At 43.7% G+C, this 18,684-nt stretch overlaps 1 non-coding gene and 11 pseudogenes across 1 annotated transcript; 6 read left to right on the top strand and 6 right to left on the bottom strand.

Annotated features, from left to right (window-relative positions):
* Positions 1 to 4,198: 4,198 nt before the first annotated feature.
* LOC148266901 (5S ribosomal RNA) lies at positions 4,199 to 4,317 on the bottom strand (annotated as a pseudogene).
* Positions 4,318 to 6,391: 2,074 nt separating this feature from the next.
* Positions 6,392 to 6,510, bottom strand: LOC148266900 (5S ribosomal RNA; annotated as a pseudogene).
* Positions 6,511 to 7,037: 527 nt separating this feature from the next.
* On the bottom strand, positions 7,038 to 7,156 carry LOC148266899 (5S ribosomal RNA; annotated as a pseudogene).
* A 1,366-nt stretch (positions 7,157 to 8,522) lies between these two features.
* On the top strand, positions 8,523 to 8,641 carry LOC148266898 (5S ribosomal RNA). Its single transcript, XR_015818140.1, has one exon. It is a non-coding gene; the product is annotated as a 5S ribosomal RNA (ribosomal RNA).
* A 1,541-nt stretch (positions 8,642 to 10,182) lies between these two features.
* LOC148266897 (5S ribosomal RNA) lies at positions 10,183 to 10,301 on the top strand (annotated as a pseudogene).
* A 1,124-nt stretch (positions 10,302 to 11,425) lies between these two features.
* On the top strand, positions 11,426 to 11,544 carry LOC148266896 (5S ribosomal RNA; annotated as a pseudogene).
* Positions 11,545 to 12,076: 532 nt separating this feature from the next.
* Positions 12,077 to 12,195, top strand: LOC148266895 (5S ribosomal RNA; annotated as a pseudogene).
* A 204-nt stretch (positions 12,196 to 12,399) lies between these two features.
* On the top strand, positions 12,400 to 12,518 carry LOC148266894 (5S ribosomal RNA; annotated as a pseudogene).
* Positions 12,519 to 12,723: 205 nt separating this feature from the next.
* On the top strand, positions 12,724 to 12,842 carry LOC148266893 (5S ribosomal RNA; annotated as a pseudogene).
* A 3,825-nt stretch (positions 12,843 to 16,667) lies between these two features.
* LOC148266892 (5S ribosomal RNA) lies at positions 16,668 to 16,786 on the bottom strand (annotated as a pseudogene).
* A 347-nt stretch (positions 16,787 to 17,133) lies between these two features.
* LOC148266891 (5S ribosomal RNA) lies at positions 17,134 to 17,252 on the bottom strand (annotated as a pseudogene).
* Positions 17,253 to 17,599: 347 nt separating this feature from the next.
* LOC148266890 (5S ribosomal RNA) lies at positions 17,600 to 17,718 on the bottom strand (annotated as a pseudogene).
* Positions 17,719 to 18,684: the final 966 nt, after the last annotated feature.

Raw genomic sequence — 18,684 nt, 5'->3', positions numbered from 1 at the left:
GGACTGTCCGTCGCACCTCGTTTTTTATTATTCTATTATGTAAGCTTCTCGTAATGACACTCTTATCACGTGGTGGACTATAAATGAATGAATAAAAAATATTTTAAAAAATGCCATGGCGCTGAGACTTACACCGGCGAATGAATCTGTGGATCACGTCTCCGATCGTGCATAATAGTTAATGCTCCATAAAAAAAAGACGGGTGTAACACGAGGATTCAGTGGGATTCTAAGGACACTTAACTGTAGAGTTCTTATGGGATTCAGTGCACTAGTGTTGGACTGATCGCGCTCGTCCCATTCCCTGCTACAAATGCATTTGCCCCTTCGCCTTACCCCCTTTCCGATCATTTGTATCACTGTACACACACACCTCACATCTGTTTCTAGTTTTAATATCAAGCAAAATGCCCCAGCCACGCCCAGATGAACAGATCACCCCCGACACCTCTCTTTTCATTGTTCAACTATGTAAGATACTTGTAATAACACTCTTACCACGTGGTGGGCTATAATTGAATGCACGTTTAAAATTTAGCAAATGCCCCGGTGCCGTGACTCATGTTTGCGAACGAACTGACGAACTGTCGCTCTGGTCTCGCGTAATATTTAACACCCGGTCTGTGAAAAGAATGGTGTAACATGATGACTTCTTAGGAGTTCACCCATCTTATTACTACTCCGCCCAAGCATGCTTAATTGTGAAATTTTGATGGTATCCAATGAATTAATGCTGGTATGATCAAACCTATTCTAATTTGTGCTACAAATATATATATTCCTTCTCCTTCTCGCACCCCTCCTTTCATTTATTTTGTTGTGCGTGCACACCGCACGTCTATTTCTAGTTCTAATATCAAAGAAAATGCACCAGCGCCTCGACCCATCCCCATATGAAAGGATCACCTGCCGCGCCTATGTTTTCATTGTTCTACTATGTAAGATACTCATAATAACACTTTTATCACGTGATTGGCTTTAATTGAATGCACGAAAAAAATTAAGCAAAATGCCCCGGCGTCGTGACTCATGTTTGTAAACCGACGGAACTTCATTCTAGTCCGCGTAACGTTTAATGCCCCATCTGCAAAAAGAATGTTGCAACACGAGAATTTTCGAGGAGGTCACCCATCCTAGTACTACTTTTGCCCAAAAATGCTTACCTGCAGAGTTATGATGGGATCCAGTGAATTAGTGTTGGCATGATCGCACCCATTCCATTTCACGCTGTAAATAGATATACTCCTTCTCCTTCCCTCCCCCCTCCCATCATTTTTTTTGTTGTGCGCACACTCTACACCTCTGCTTCTAATTCTAATATCAAGCAAAATGCCCCGACGGCTCGACTCATGCCCAGATGAACGGACCACCTACCGTACTTCGTTTTTCATTTTTCTACTATGTAAGATGCTCGTAATGACACTCTTATCACGTGGTGGACTATAAATGAATGCACAAAAAATGTTAAGCAAAATACCCCTGACGTCGTGACTCACATTTGTGAATGAACCAACAGACCGTGATTCTGGTTGCGCGTAATGTTTATTTCCTCGTTTGCACAAAAATAGGTGCAACACCAGGACTTTCTAAGAGGTCAACCATCTTAGTACTATTTTCACCCAAGGACAATTAACTACAGAGTTCTTATGGGATTCGGTACATTAATGATGGTATTATCGCACCCGTCCCATTTCGCGCTACAAGTGCATGTGCCCCTTCTCCTTTCCTCCCCCCTCCCGTCATTTGTTTCGCTTTACGCGCACACCTCACCTCTACGTCTAGTTCTAATATCAAGTGAAATGCCCTGGCGCCTCGACCCATGCCCATATAAACGGAACGCCCGCTGCACCTCTATTTTTATTATTCTATTATGTAAAATAATCGTAATAACACTTTTAGTACGTGATGGGTTTTAATTGAATGCAAAAAATATATTAAGCAAAATGCCCCCGTGTCGTGACTCACGTTTGCGAATGAACTGGAGGATCATCGCTCCAATCCCACATAATGTTTAACGCCCCGTCTACAAAAAGAAGGGTGCAACACGAGGACTTCCCAGGAGGTCACTCATCCTAGTACTACTCTCGCCCAAAAACGCTTAACTACGGAGTTCTGATGGGATCCGATAACTCGACTCGTGGCTAGATGAATGGATTTTCCGTCGCACCTCGTTTTTTATTATTCTACTATATAAGCTGCTCGTAATGACACTCTTATTACGTGGTGGACTATAAATGAATGCACAAAAAATATGAAGTAAAATATCATGGCGCCAAGACTCACGACGGCGAATGAACCGGTGGACCGCGTCTGCAGTCGCGCGTAGTGTTTAACACTCCATCCGAAAAAAGACAGGTGCAACACGAGGATTCAGTGGGATTCTAAGGACACTTAACTGCGGCGTTCTTATGGGATTCAGTGCATTAATGTTGGACTGATCACGCCTGTCCCATTCCCTACTTCAAATGCATGTGCCACTTCGGCTTCCCTCCCCCACCGATCATTTGTATCACTGTACACTCACACCTCACCTCTGTTTCTAGTTTTAATATCAAGACAAACGCCCCGGCGCCTTGACTCACGCCTAGATGAACGAATCGCCCCCCGCATCTCTATATTCATTTTTTTACTATGTAAGATACTCGTAATAACACTCATATCATGTGGTGGGTTATAATTGAATGCACGAATAATATTAAGCAAAATGTCTTGTGCTGTGACTCACGTTTGTGAACGAACCGGCAGACTGTCGCTCCGGTCCCACGTAACGTTTAATGCCCTGTCTGCAAAAAAAATGTACAAAACGAGGACCTCCCAAGAGTTCACCCATCCTAGTACTACTCCCGCCAAAACATGCTTGACTACAGAGTTTATATGGGATCCAGTGAATTAGTGCTGGTATGATTAAACCTATTCTAATTCGCGCTTTAAATATATATATATATATCCCTTTTCCTTTCCTCCCCCCTCCCATCATTTATTTCGTTGTGCACGCACACCGCACGTTTGCTTCTAGTTCTAATATCAAACGAAATGCGCCGGCGCCTCGACTAATGCCCATATGAATGGATCGTCTGCCTCACCTCTGTTTTTGTTGTTCTATTATGTAAGATATTCATAATAACACTCTTATCACATAATGGATTTCAATTGAATACAAAAAAAAAATTTAAGCAAATGTCCTGACGCTGTGACTCACGTTTGCGAATGAACCGACGAACCGTCGCTCCAGTCCAGCATAACGTTTAACGCCTTGTCTGCAAAAAGAAGGGTACAACACAAGTACTTCCAGCAAGTCACCGATCTTAGTACTACTCTCGCCCAAGCACGCTTAACTACAGAGTTCTGATGGGATTTGGTGAACTAGTGTTGGTATGATCGCAACTGTTCTTATTTGCGCCACAAATACATATACCCCTTATCCTTCCCTCTCCCCTCCCGCCATTTGTTTCGTTGTGCGTGCACTTAATCTCTACTTCTAGTTTTAATATTAAGTAAATTACCTCGGCGCCTCGACTCATGCCAATATGAACGGATCGCCCACTGCACCTCGTTTTTTTTTTTTTACTATGTATGATACTCTCAATGATACTACTATCATGTTATGGGCTTTAATTGAATGAGCGAAAAATATTAAGCAAAATGCCCCGACACTGTGACTCTTGTTTGCGAATGGACCAGCGGACCATCGCTACGGTCATGCGTAACGTTTAATGCCCCGTCTGCAAAAAGAATGGTGCAACACAAGGACTTCCTAAGAGGTCACCAATCCTAGTACTACTCTCACCCAAGCACGCTTAACTACGAAGTTCTGATGCGATCCAGTGAACAAGAGCTGGTACTATCGCACCTGTTCTAGTTTGCGCTGCAAAGACATATAACCCTTCTCCTTCCCTTTCCCCTCCCATCATTTGTTTCGCTGTGTGCGCACCTCACCTATACTTCCAGTTCCAATATCAAGCGAAATACCCGGCGCCTCGACTCATGCCCATATGAATGAACAGCCTGCCGCACCTCATTTTTCGTTGTTCTATTATGTAAGATACTCAAATGACACTCTTATCGCATGATGATCTTTAATTAAATGCGCAAAATGTATTAAACAAAATGCCCAGGCACCGTGACTTACGCTTGCGAATGAACCGACGGACCATCGCTCTGGTCCCACACAATGTTTAACACCCCATCTGGAAAAAGAATGGTGCAAGAGGAGCACTTCCCAGGAGGTCACCCATCCTAGTACTACTCTCGCCCAAACACGTTTAACTACAGAGTTCTGATGGGATCTGGTGAACTAGTGCTGGTATGATCGCACCCGTTCTTATTTACGCCGCAAATACATATATCCCTTCTCCTTCCCTCTCCCATCCCATCATTTGTTTCACTATGCGTGCACTTAACCTCTGTTTTTAGTTCTAATATCAACCAAAATATCTCGGTGCCTCGACTCATGCCAACAGGAACGGATCGCTCGCCGCATCTCGTTTTTCGTTATTTTACTATGTATAATACTCTCAATGATACTATTATCATGTTATGGGCTTTAATTGAATGTGCAAAAAATATTAGGCAAAATACCTTGACGCTGCGACTCACATTTGCGAATGAACCGACGGACCAAGGTTCCGGTCAGGCGTAACATTTATTAGCTCATGTGCAAAAAGACATATGCAACAAGAGGACTTTCCAACAGGTCAACCATATTAGTACTACTATCACTAAAGGACACTTAACTGCAGAGTTCTTATAGGATTTAGTGCATTAGTGCTGGTCTGATCACACCCGTCACATTCCCCGCTATAAATGCATGTGCTCCTTCTCCTTCCCTCCCACCTCCCATCATTTGTTTCGCTGTACGCACACACCTCACCTCATCTTCTAGTTCTAATATCAAGCGAAATGCCCTGGCGCCTCGACTCATGCCCATATGAATGGATCCCCCGACCGCATCTCTGTTTTTGTTGTTTTACTATGAAAGATACTCATAATAACAGTCCTATCACGTGATGAGCTTTAATTGAATGCACAAAAAAATATTAAGCAAAATGCCCCAGCGCTATGACTCACATTTTTGAATGAACCGGCGGACCATTGCTATGGTCTTGTGTAATGTTTAACACCCTGTCTGCAAAACGAATGGTGCAACACGAGGACTTCCAAAGAGGTCACCCATCCTACTAAAACTCTCGCCAAAAATACTTAACTACAGAGTTCTGATGGGATCGGTGAATTAGTGCTTGTATGATCGCATCAGTTCCATTTCGTGCTGTAAATACATATATCCCTTCCCCCCACCTCCCGTTATTTGTTTTGCTATGCGCGCACGCTTCACCTCTTCTTCTAGTTCTAATATCAAACGAAATGCTCCGATGCCTTGACTCATGCCCATATGAACGGATCGCCCGTTGTACCTCTATTTTTTTTGTTCTGCTATATAAGATACTCGTAATAATACTCTTATCATGTGATGGGCTTTAATTGAATCTACAAAAAATATTAAACAAAATGCCCCGATGCCGTGACTCACATTTGCGAATGAACTGGCGGACCATCGCTCTGATCTCGCATAACGTTTAATACCCCTTCTGCAAAAAGAAGGGTGCAACACAAGGACTTCCTAAGAGGTCACCCATCCTAATACTACTTTCACTCAAAAAACTTAACTGTGGAGTTCTAATGGGATCTAGTGAATCAGTGCTGGTATGATCTCACCCGTTCCATTTCGCGTTGCAAATACATGTACCCCTTCTCCTTCCCTCCCACCTCCCGTCATTTTTTTTGTTGTGCGCACACCCCACACCTCTTCTTCTAATTCTATTTTCAAGCAAAATGCTCCGGCAACTCGACTCACACCCAGATGAAATGACTGCCCACCGCACCTCATTTTTCGTTGTTCTACTATGTAAGATGCTCGTAATGAGACTCTTATAACATGGTGGACTATAAATGAATGCACAAAAAATATTAAGCAAAATGCTCTAATGCTGCGACTTACGTTTGCAAAAGAACCAACGGGCCGTGGTTCCTTTCGCTTGTAACGTTTATTGCCTCGAGTGCAAAGAAACAGGTACAACACGAGGACTTTCCAAGAGGTCAACAATCTTAGAACTACTCTCACCAAAGGACACTTAACTGCAGAGTTATTACAGGATTCAGAGCAATAGTGCTGGTCTGATAGCACCTGTCCCATTCTACATTACAAATGCATGTGCTCCTTCTCCTTCCCTCCCCCCTCCCATCATTTGTTTTACTGTACGTGTGCACACTGCACCTCTACTTCTCGTTCTAATATCAAGTAAAATTCCCAAGCGACTTGATTCGTATTTATGAATAAACGAGCAGACCATAATTCTAGCCGCGTATAACGTCGAACGCCCCATCTGCAAAAAAATAGGTGTAACACGAGAACTTCCGAGGAGGTCACCCATCCTAATACTACTCTCGCTCAAGCACACTTAACAACGAAGTTCTGATGGGATCCGGTGCAATAGTGCCGGTATGATCACACTCCTTTCATTCTGCGCTGCAAATACATACACTCATTCTCCTTCCCTCCCCATCCCGTCACATGTTTCCTTGTGCGTGCACACTGCACCTCTACTTCTCCTTCTAATATCAAGTAAAATGTCCCGGTGTCTTGACTCACATTAGTGAATAAACTAGCGGACCTTAGTTTCAGTCGCGTGTAAGGTTGAACGCTCCATATGTAAAAAAATGGGTGCAACACGAGAACTTCCCAGGAGGTCACCCATAATAGTATTACTCTCGCCCAAGCACACTTAACTGTGGAGTTCTGATGGGATCCCAATAATGCTGGTATGATCGTACCATTTTCATTATGTGCTGCAAATACATACACTCCTTATCGTTCGCCCCCTGCCTCCAGTCATTTGTTTCCTTGTATGTGCACACTGCATCTCTGCTTCTCGTTCTAATATCAAGTAAAATGCCCCAGTGCCTTACCTCACATTTACGAATAAACCAGTGGACCATAGTTAAAGTTGCGCGTAACGTCGAATGCCCTGTCTGCAAAAAAATGGGTGCAACACGGGAACTTCCTTAGAAGTCACCCATAATAGTACTACTCTCGCCTAAGCACACTTAACTGCGGAGTTCTGATGGGATCTGGTGCATTAGTGCTGGTATGATCGCACCCGTTACATTATGCGCTGCAAATAGATACATTCCTTCTCCTTCCCCCTCCCCCTCCCGTCATTTATTTCCTTATCCACGCACACTGCGCCTCTGCTTCTCGTTCTAATATCAAATAAAATTCTCCTGCGCCTTTACTCAAATTTGCGAATAAACTAGCGGACAATAGTTCCAGTCGCACGTTACGTTGAACACCCCATCTGTAAAAAACTAGGTGCAACACGAGGACTTCCCAAGAGGTCACCACTCTTAGAACAACACTTGCCCAAGCAAACTTAACAACAGAGTTCTGATGGGATCCGGTGCATTAGTGCTGGTATGATCGCACCCGTTTCATTCCGCGCTGCAAATGCATACACTCCTTCTCCTTCCCGTCATTTATTTCATTGTTCGTGCACAATGCACCTCTACTTCTTGTTCTAATATCAAGTAAAATGCCCTGGCATCTTGAGTCACATTTGTGAATAAACCAGCGGACTATAGTTCCAGTCGCGCGTAACGTCGAATGCCCCATCTGCAAAAAAATTGGTGCAACATGAGGACATCCCAAGAGGTCACCCATCCTAGTACTACTATCGCTAAAGCACACTTAATTACAGAGTTCTGATTGGATCTGGTGCATTAGTGCTGGTATGATCGCACTCCTTTAATTCTGCATTGCAAATACATATACTCCTTATCCTTCCCTCCGCCTCCTGTCATTTGTTTCCTCGTGCGTGTACACTGCACCTTTACTTCTCCTTCTAATATCAAGTAAAATGTCCCAGCGTCTTGACTAACATTTGAGAATAAACCAGCAGACCATAGTTCCAGTCGTGTGTAACGTCGAACGCCCCATCTGTAAAAAAATGGGTGTAATACGAGAACTTTCTAGGAGGTCACCCACAATAGTACTACTCTTGTCCAAACACACTTAACTGCGGAGTTCTGATGGGATCCATAAGAACTCTGCAGTTAATCGTGCTTGGGCGAGAGTAGTACTAGGATGGTTGATCTCCTAAGAAGTCCTCGTGTTGCACCCTTCTTTTTGCAGGCGGGGTGTTAAACGTTACGCAGGACCGGAGCGATGGTCTGCCGGTCCATTCACAAACAAGAGTCACAGCGTCGGGGCATTTTGCTTAATATTTTTTGCACATTCAATTAAAGCCCATAACATGATAATAGTATCATTGAGAGTATCATACATAGTAAAATAACGAAAAACGAGATGCGGCGGGCGATCCGTTCCTATTGGCATGAGTCGAGGCACCGGGACATTTTGCTTGATATTAGAACTAGAAACAGAGGTTAAGTGCACGCATAGTGAAACAAATGATGGGATGGGAGAGGGAAGGAGAAGGGATATATATATTTGCGGCGTAAATAAGAACGGGTGCGATCATACCAGCACTAGTTCACCAGATCCCATCAGAACTCTGTAGTTAAACGTGTTTGGGCGAGAGTAGTACTAGGATGGGTGACCTCCTGAGAAGTTCTCGTGTTGCACCCTTCTTTTTATAGACGGGGGGTTAAACGTTATGTGGGACTGGAGCGCCGATGAATTTCCTTTGATATTAGAACTAAAAGTGGATTTGTGGTGTGCATGCACAGCGAAATAAATGACCGGAGGGGGGCGAGAAGGAGAGGGAATATATATATATGCAGTGCAAATTAGAATAGGTTTGATCATACTAGCAATAATTGATTGGATCCCATCAAAATTTCACAATTAAGCGTACTTGGGCGGGAGTACTAATAGGATGGGTGATCTCCTAGGAAGTCCTCGTGTTGAACCATTCTTTTCGCAGACGGGGCGTTAAATATTACGCGGGACCAGAGTGACAGTTTGCCGGTTCATTCGCAAACATGAGTCATGGCACCGGGACATTTTGCTAAATATTATTTGTGCATTCAATTATAGCCCACCATGTCATAAGAGTGTTATTACGAGTATCTAACATAGTTGAACAACAAAAAGAGAGGTGCGAGGGGCGATTTGTTCATCTGTGCATGGCCGGGGCATTTTGCTTGATATTAAAACTAGAAACAGATGTGAGGTGTGCGTGTACAGTGATACAAATGATTGGAGAGGGGGGTAAGGTGAAGGGGTAAATGCATTTGTAGCAGGGAATGGGACGGGCACGATCAGTCCAACACTAATGCACTGAATCCCATAAGAACTCTACAGTTAAGTGTCTTTAGAATCCCACTAAATCCTTGTGTTGCACTCGTCTTTTTTTGGATGGAGAGTTAAATATTACGCATGATCGGAGAAGCGATCCACAGGTTCATTCGCCGGTGTAAGTCTCGGCGCCAGGGTATTTTTCTTAATATTTTTTATGCATTCATTTATAGTCCACCACGTGATAAGAGTGTCATTACAAGCAGCTTACATAGTAGAATAATAAAAAACAAGGTGTGGCGGATGGTCCGTTTATCTAGGCGTGAGTCTAACTGCCAGGGTATTTCGCTTGATATTAGAATTAAAAGCAGAGGTGTAGGGTGTGCGCAAAGCGAAAAAAAATGATGAGAGGGGGGAGGAAAAGAACAGGGGTATATCTATTTATAGCGTGATTTGGAATGAGTTCAATCATACCAGCATTTATTCATCGGATCTCATCAGAACTCCGCAGTTAAGCATTTTTTGGCGAGAGTAGAACAAGGATTGGTGACCTCCTAAGAAGTCCTTGTGTTGCACCCTTCTTTTTTCAGACAGGGCGTTAAACGTTATGCGGGACCGGAGCAACGGTCCGCCAGTTCATTTGCAAACGTGAGTCACGGCGCCGGGACATTTTACTTAATATTTTTCGTGCATTTAATGAAAGTCCATCACGAGATAAGAGTGTTATTATGAGTATCTTACATAGTAGAACATTGAAAATAATGGTGCAGCGGGCAATCCGTTCATATGGGCATGAGTAGAGGCAGCAGAGCATTTCACTTGATATTAAAACTAGAAGCAAAGATGAGGTGTGCGCGCACAGTAAAACAAATGACCGGAGGGGGGAGGGAAGGAGAAGGGGCACATGCACTTGTAGTACAAAATTGGACGGGTGCGATAATACCAGCACTAATGCACCGAATCCCATAAGAACTCTGCAGTTAAGTGTCCTTGGGTGAGAGTAGTACTAAGATGGTTGACCTCTTGGAAAGTGCTCGTGTTGCACCTGTTTCCATGCACATGAGGAAATAAACATTACACGCGACCGGAACAACAGTCCGTCTGGTCATTCGTAAATGTGAGTCGCGGCGTCAGGGCATTTTGCTTAATATTTTTCGTGCATTCATTTATATTCCACCACGTGATAAGAGTGTCATTACGAGCATCTTCCATAGAAGAACTACGAAAAATGAGGTGCGATAGGCAGTCAATTCATCTGGGCCTGAGTCGAGCCGTTGAGGCATTTCGCTTGATATTAGAATTAGAAACAAAGGTGCAGGGTGCACGCACAGCGAGAAAAATGATGAAAGGGGGGAGGGAATGAGAAGGGATATATATATATTTTTAGCGTGAAATGGAACAGGTGCGATCATACTAGCACTAATTCATTGGATCCAATCAGAACTCCGTAGTTAAGCATTTTTTGGCAAGCATAGTACTAAGATGGGTGACCTCCTAAGAAGTCCTCGTGTTGCACCCTTCTTTTTGCAGACGGGGCATTAAACATTACACGGGATCAGAGCGACAATCAGCCAGTTCATTCGCAAACGTGAGTCACAGCACCGGGGCATTTTGCTTAATATTTTTCATGCATTCAATTAAAACCCATCATGTGATAAGAGTGTTATTACGAGTATCTTACATAGTAGAATAATGAAAATAGAAGTGCAGTGGGTGATTCGTTCATATGGGCATGAGTTGAGGCGTCGGAGCATTTCGCTTGATATTAGAACTAGAAGTAGAGGTGAAGTGTGCGTGTATAATGAAATAAATGACGGGAGGCGGGAGGAAAGGTGAACGGGCACATGCATTTGAAGTGCAAAATGGGACGGGTGCGATTAGACCAGCACTAATGCACCGAATCCCATAAGAACTATGTAGTTAAGTGTCCTTTGGTGAGAGTAGTACTAAGATGGCTGACCTCTTAGAAAGTCCTTGTGTTACACCTATTTTTTTTGCACACGACACAATAAACATTATGCGCGACTGGAACAATGGTCTGATGGTTTATTCGCACTTGTAAGTTAACATTAGAATGAGCAGTAGAGGTGTAGTGCGCACACACAAGGAAACAAATGACGGGAGGGGGAGGGAAGGAGAAGGAGTGTATGTATTTGCAGCGCAGAATGAAAGGGGTGCGATCATACCAGCACTAATGCACCGAATCCCATCAGAACTCCATAGTTAAGTGTGTTTGGGTGAGAGTAGTACTAGAATGGGTGACCTCATGGAAACTCCTCGTGTTGCACCCATTTTTTACAGATGGGGCGTTCGACGTTACGCTCGACTGGAACTATGGTCCGCTGGTTTATTTCCAAATGTGACTCAAGGTGCAGAGGCATTTTACTCTATATTAGAATGAAAAATAGAGGTGCAGTGTGCACGCACAAGGAAATAAATGACGGAAGGGGGGAGGGAAGGAGAAGGAGTGTATGTATTTGCAGCACATAATTAAACGGGTGCGATCATACCAGCACTAATGCACCGGATCCCATCATAACTTAGTAGTTAAGTGTGCTTGGGCGAGTGTTGTTTTAGGAGTGGTGACCTCTTGTGAAGTCTTCGTGTTGCACGTATTATTTTGCAGATGGGGCATTCGACATTACGTGCGACTGGAACTATGGTCCGCTGGTTTATTCACAAATGTGAGTAAAAGCACAGGGGTATTTTACTTGATATTATAACGAGAAGCAGAGGTGCAGTGTGCATGCACAAAGAAACAAATGATGGGGGAGGCGAGGGGGAAGGAGAAGGAATGTATCTATTTGCAGCCCGTAATGAAACGGGTGCGATCATACCAGCACTAATGCACCAGATCCCATTAGAACTCTGCAGTTAAGTGTGCTTGGGCGAGAGTAATACTACTATGGGTGACTTCTTGGGAAGTCCTTGTGTTGCACCCCTTTTTTTACAGATGGGGCGTTCGACCTTATGCAAGACTTGAACTATGGTCCGTTGGTTTATTCGTAAATGTGAGTCAAAGTGCTAGGACATTTTACTTGATATTAGAACGAAAAGAAGAGGTGCAGTGTGCATGCACAAAAAAACAAATGATGGGAAGGGGCGAAAGGATAAGGAGTGGATGTATTTACGGCGCAGAAAGAAAAGGGTACGATCATACCAGCATTAATGCACCGGATCCCATCAGAACTCCACAGTTAAGTGTGCTTGGGCAAGAGTAGTACTATTATGGGTGACCTCTTGGGAAGTACTCGTGTTGCACTCATTTTTCTACAGATGGGGCATTCGACGTTACACGCGACTGAAACTATAGTCCGTTGGTTTATTCGCTAATGTGAGTCAAGACACCAGGACATTTGACTTGATATTAGAATGAGAAGTAGAGGTGCAGTGCACACGCACAAGGAAACAAATGACGGGACGGGGAGGGAAGGAGAAGGAGTGCATGTATTTTCAGCGAAGAATGAAAGTGGTGCGATCATACCAGCACTAATGCACCAGATCCCATCAAAACTCCGTAGTTAAATGTGTTTGGACGAGAGTGGTACTGGGATGGGTGACCTCCTGGGAAGTCCTCATGTTGCACCCATGTTTTTGCAAATAGGGCGTTACGTGTGACTTGAACTATGGTCCACTAGTTTATTCACAAATGTAAGTCAAGGCCACGGGGCATTTTACTTGATATTAGAATGAGAAGCAGAGGTGCAGTGTGCACGCACAAGGAAACAAATGACTGGAGAGGGGGGTGCACAGAAAATATTAAGCAAAATGCTCTAATGCTGCGACTTGCGTTTGCAAATGAACCAACAGGCCGTGGTTCCTTTCGCTCGTAAAGTTTATTGCCTCGTGTGCAAAGAAACAGGTACAACACGAGAACTTTCCAAGAGGTCAACCATCTTAAAACTACTCTCACCAAAGGACACTTAACTGCAGAGTTCTTACGGGATTCAGAGCAATAGTGCTAGTCTGATAGCACCCGTCCCATTCTACACTACAAATGCATGTGCTCCTTCTCCTTCCCTCTCCCCTCCCGTCATTTATTTTGTTGTACGCGTGCACCTCACCTCTGCTTCGAGTTCTAATAACAAGAAAAATGTCCCAACGCCTCGACTCATGCCCATATAAACGGACCACCCGCTGCACCTCTGTTTTCGTTGTTCTACTATGTAAGATACTCGTTATAACACTCTTATCATGTGATGGGGCTTTAATTGAATGCATAAAAATATTAAGCGAAATGCTCCGGCGCCGTGACTCACGTTTGTGAATGAACCGATGGACCGTCGCTCTGGTCACGTGTAATGTTTAACACCCCATTTGCAAAAAGAAGGATGCAACACAAGAACTTCCCAAGAGGTCACCATCTTAATACTACTCTCATCCAAACGCGCTTAACTGTGAAGTTATGATGGGATACGATTAATTAGTGCTGGTATGATCGCACTAGTTCCATTTTGCACTGTAAATACATGCACCCCTTCTCCTTCCCTCCCCCCTCCCGTCATTTTTTCTTTCTGTGAGCGCACCTCGCACCTCTTCTTCTAATTTTAATTTCAAGAGAAATGCCCCGGCAGCTCGACTCACGCCCAGATGAAATGACTGCCTGCTGCAACTCATTTTTCATTTTTCTGCTATATAAAATACTCGTAACAAGACTCTTATAACGTAGTGGACTATAAATGAATGCACGAAAAGTATTAAGCAAAATGCCTTAGCACCGCAACTTATGTTTGCGAATGAACCAGACTGTGGTTCCTTTCGCGCTTAATGTTTATTGCCTCATGTGCAATGAAACAGGTGCAACACGAGGACTTTCCAAGAGGTCAACCATCTAAGAACTACTCTCACCAAAGGACACTTTACTGCAGAGTTCTTACGGGATTCAGTGCAATAGTGTTGGTGTGATAACACTCATCCCATTCTACACTACAAATACATGTGCCCTTTCTCCTTCTCTCCCTCCTCTCGTCAATTGTTTTGCTGTACGCACACATCTCACCTATGCTTCTAGTTCTAATATCAAAGAAAATGCCCTGACGCCTCGACTCATACTCATATAAACGGATTGGCTGCTGCAACTCTGTTTTCATTGTTCTACTATGTAAGATACTCGTAATAACACTCTTATCACGTGATGGGTTTTAATTGAATACATGAAAATTATTAAACAAAATGTCCTGGCGCCGTAACTCACGTTTGCGAATGAACCGGCAGACTGTCGCTCTGTTCCTGCATAACATTTAATGCCCCATCTGCAATTAATTAGTGCTGGTATGATCGCACCAGTTCCATTTCGCACTGCAAATACATGTATCCCTTCTCCTTCCCTCTCCCATCCTGTTATTTTTTTCGCCGTGTGCGCACCCCGCACCTCTTCTTCTAATTCTAATTTCAAGCAAAATGACCCGGCAGCTCAACTCACGCCCAGATAAAATGACCGCCCGCCGCACCTCATTTTCTGTTTTTCTACTATGTAAAATACTCATAACGAGACTCTTATAATGTAGTGGACTATAAATGAATGCACGAAAAGTATTAAGTAAAATGCCCCAACGTCGCAACTCATGTTTGCGAATGAACCGACGGACCGTGGTTCCTTTTGCGTTTAACATTTATTGCCTCATGTGCAATGAAACAGGGGCAACATGAGGACTTTTCAAGAGGTCAACCATCTAAGAACTACTCTCACCAAAGGACACTTTACTGCAGAATTCTTACAGGATTCAGTGCAATAGTGTTGGTGTGATAACACCCGTCTCATTCTACACTACAAATACATGTGCCCCTTCTCCTTCCCTCCCTCATCCCATCATTTGTTTTGCTGTACGCACACACCTCACCTCTGCTTCTAGTTCTAATATCAAAGGAAATGCCCCGACGCCTCGACTCATACTCATATAAACGGATTGCCTCCCGTAACTCTATTTTCATTGTTTTACTATGTAAGATACTCGTAATAACACTCTTATCACGTGATGGATTTTAATTGAATACATGAAAATTATTAAGCAAAATGTCCCAGCGCCGTGACTCACGTTTGCGAATGAATCGGCGGACTGTCGCTCTGGTCCTACATAACGTTTAACGCCCCGTCTGCAATTAATTAGTGCTAGTATGATCGCACCAGTTCCATTTCACGCTGCAAATACATGTACCCCTTCTCCTTCCCTCCCTCATCCTATTATTTTTTTCGTCGTGCGCGCACCCCGCACCTCTTCTTCTAATTCTAATTTCAAGCGAAATGCCCCGGCAGCTCAACTCACACCCAGATAAAATGACCGCCTGCCACACCTCGTTTTTTATTTTTCTACTATGTAAAATACTCGTAACGAGACTCTTATAATGTAGTGGACTATAAATGAATGCACGAAAAGTATTAAGCAAAATGCCCTAACGTCACGCCTCATGTTTGCGAATGAACCGACGGACCGTGGTTCCTTTTGGGCTTAACGTTTATTGCCTCATGTGCAATGAAACAGGGGCAACATGAGGACTTTCCAAGAGGTCAACCATCTAAGAACTACTCTCACCAAAGGACACTTTACTACAGAGTTCTTACGGGATTCAGTGCAATAGTGTTGGTGTGATAACACCCGTCTCATTCTACACTACAAATACATATGCCCCTTCTCCTTCCCTCCCTCATCCGATCATTTGGTTTGCTGTACGCACACACCTCACCTCTGCTTCTAGTTCTAATATCAAAGGAAATGCCCCGATGCCTCGACTCATACTCATATAAATGGATTGCCCGCTGCAACTCTGTTTTCATTGCTATACTATGTAAGATACTTGTAATAACACTCTTATCACGTAATGAGTTTTAATTGAATACACAAAAATTATTAATCAAAATGCCCCGACGCCGTGACTCACGTTTACAAATGAACCAGCGGACTGTCACTCTGGTCTCGCGTAACGTTTAACGCCCGGTCTGCAAAAAAAAGGTTACAACATGAGGACTTCCCAGGAGGTCACCCATCTTAATATTACTCTCGCTATAGAACGCTTAACTGCAAAGTTCTGATGGGATTCGGTAAATTAGTGCTGGTGTGATCGCAGCCGTTCTAGTTCACATTGCAAATTCATATACCTCTTCTCCTCCCCTCCCCCCTCCCATCATTTGTTTTGTTATATGCGTACACCTCACCTCTTCTTCTACTTCTAATATCAAGCGAATTGTTCTGGCACCTCGACTCATGCCCATATGAACAGATCGCCCACTGCACCTCATTTTTTGTTATTCTACTATGTAAGATGCTCGCAATGACACTCTCATCACGTGATGGGTTTTAGTTGAATGCGCAAAAAATATTAAGCAAAATGCCCCGGCGCCATGACTCATGTTTGCAAATGAACCGGCAGACCATCACTCCGGTCCTGCATAATGTTTAACGCATCATCTGCAAAAAGAATGGTGCAACATGAGGACTTCCAAGGAGGTCACCCATCCTAGTACTACTCTCACCCTAACACGCTTTACTGCAGAGTTTTGATGGGATCCGGTGAACTAGTGCTAGTATGATTGCACCCTTTCTTGTTTGTGCCTCAAATACATATGTCGGTTCTCCTTCTCTCTTCCCTCCCATCATTTGTTTCGCTGTGCGCGCACCTCTCGTCTGTTTCTATTTCCAATATCAAGCGAATTACCCTAGTGCCTCGACTCATGCCCATATAAACGGATTGTCCGCTGTACCTCATTTTTCGTTGTTCTACTATTTAAGATGCTCGCAATGAAACTCTTATCACGTGGTGGGCTTTAATTGAATGCACAAAAAATATTAAGCAAAATACTCTGGCGCTGTGATCACATTTGCGAATGAACCGGTAGATTGTCGCTCTGGTCCCGTATAACTTTTAACGTCCCGTCTGTAAAAAGAAGGGTTCAACATGAGGACTTCCCAGGAGGTCACCCATCCTATTACTACTCACACCAAAGCATGCTTTTTTGCAGAGTTCTGATGGGATCCGGTGAACTAGTGCTGGCATGATCGCACCCTTTCTTGTTTGTGCTGCAAATACATATGCCCCTTTTCCTTCCCTCCTCCCTCCCGTCATTTGTTTCGCTGTGCACGCACCTCACCTCTTCTTCTAGTTCTAATATCAAGCGAAATGCCCCACCCCTTGACTCATACCCATATGAAAAGATCACCCGCTGCATGTCAATTTTTGTTGTTCTACTATGTAAGATACTCGTAATGACACTCTTATAATGTAATAGGCTTTAATTGAATGCGCAAAAAATATTGAGGAAAATGCCCCGACGTCGTGACTCACATTTGCAAAAGAATCGTCGGACCGTCGCTCCGGTCCCACGTAACATTTAATGCCCCGTCTACAAAAAGAAGGGTGCAACACGAGGACTTCCAAGGAGGTCACCCATCCTAGTGCTACTCTCGCTCACGCACGCTTAACTACGGAGTTCTGATGGGATCCGATGAACTAGTGCTGGCATGATAGCACCAATTTTAATTTGTGCCGCAAGTACATATTCCCCTTTTCCTTCCCTCTCCCCTTTCATCATTTGTTTCACTGTCCACGTACCTCACATCTGTTTCTAGTTCTAATATCAAGTAAAATGCCTCAGTACCTCAACTCACGCCCATATGAACGAATCGCGCCGTATCTCATTTTTCGTTGTTCTACTATGTAAGATGCTCATAATGGCACTCTTATCATGTGATGGCTTTAATTGAATGCACGAAAAATATTAAGCAAAATGCCCTGACGTCGTGACTCACATTTGTAAATGAACCAGCAAACTGTTGCTCCAGTCCCGCGTAATGTTTAATGCCCCGTCTGTAAAAAGAAGGGTTCAACATGAGCATTTCCCTAAAGGTCACCCATCATAGAACTATTCTCACACAAACATGCTTAACTGGGGAGTTCTGATGGGATCCGGTGAACTAATACTAGTATAATTGCAACCGATCTAGTTCATGCCCCAAATACCTATACCCTTTCTCTTTCCCTCTTCCCTCCTGCCATTTCTTTCGCTGTGCGCACATTTCACCTCTGCTTTTAATTTTAATATCAAGCGAAATGCCCCGGTGCCTCGACTCATGCCCATATGAATGAAATGCCAGTCGCACTTCATTTTTCGTTATTCTACTATGTAAGATGCTCACAAAGACACTCTTATCACGTGATGGGCTTTAATCGAATGCGCAAAAAATATTAAGAAAAATGTGTCGACGCCATGACTCACATTTGTGAATGAACTGGTGGACCATCGTTCCGGTCCTGCATAACGTTTAATGCCCCGTCTGCAAAAATAAGGGTGCAACACGAGGACTTCCTAAGAGGTCACCGATCTTAGTACTACTCTCGCCAAAGCACGCTAAACTGTGTAGTTCCGATGGGATCCGATGGACTAGCACTAGTATGATCGCACACGTTTTTGTTTGTGCCGCAAATACATATATCTCTTC

This window comes from Carica papaya, chromosome 3, assembly GCF_054855325.1.
Source record: "Carica papaya isolate Zhongbai chromosome 3, ASM5485532v1, whole genome shotgun sequence".
NCBI lineage: Eukaryota > Viridiplantae > Streptophyta > Magnoliopsida > Brassicales > Caricaceae > Carica > Carica papaya.
Note: the sequence above shows the minus strand (reverse complement) of the source record. Positions and strands in the feature narration are given on the sequence as shown.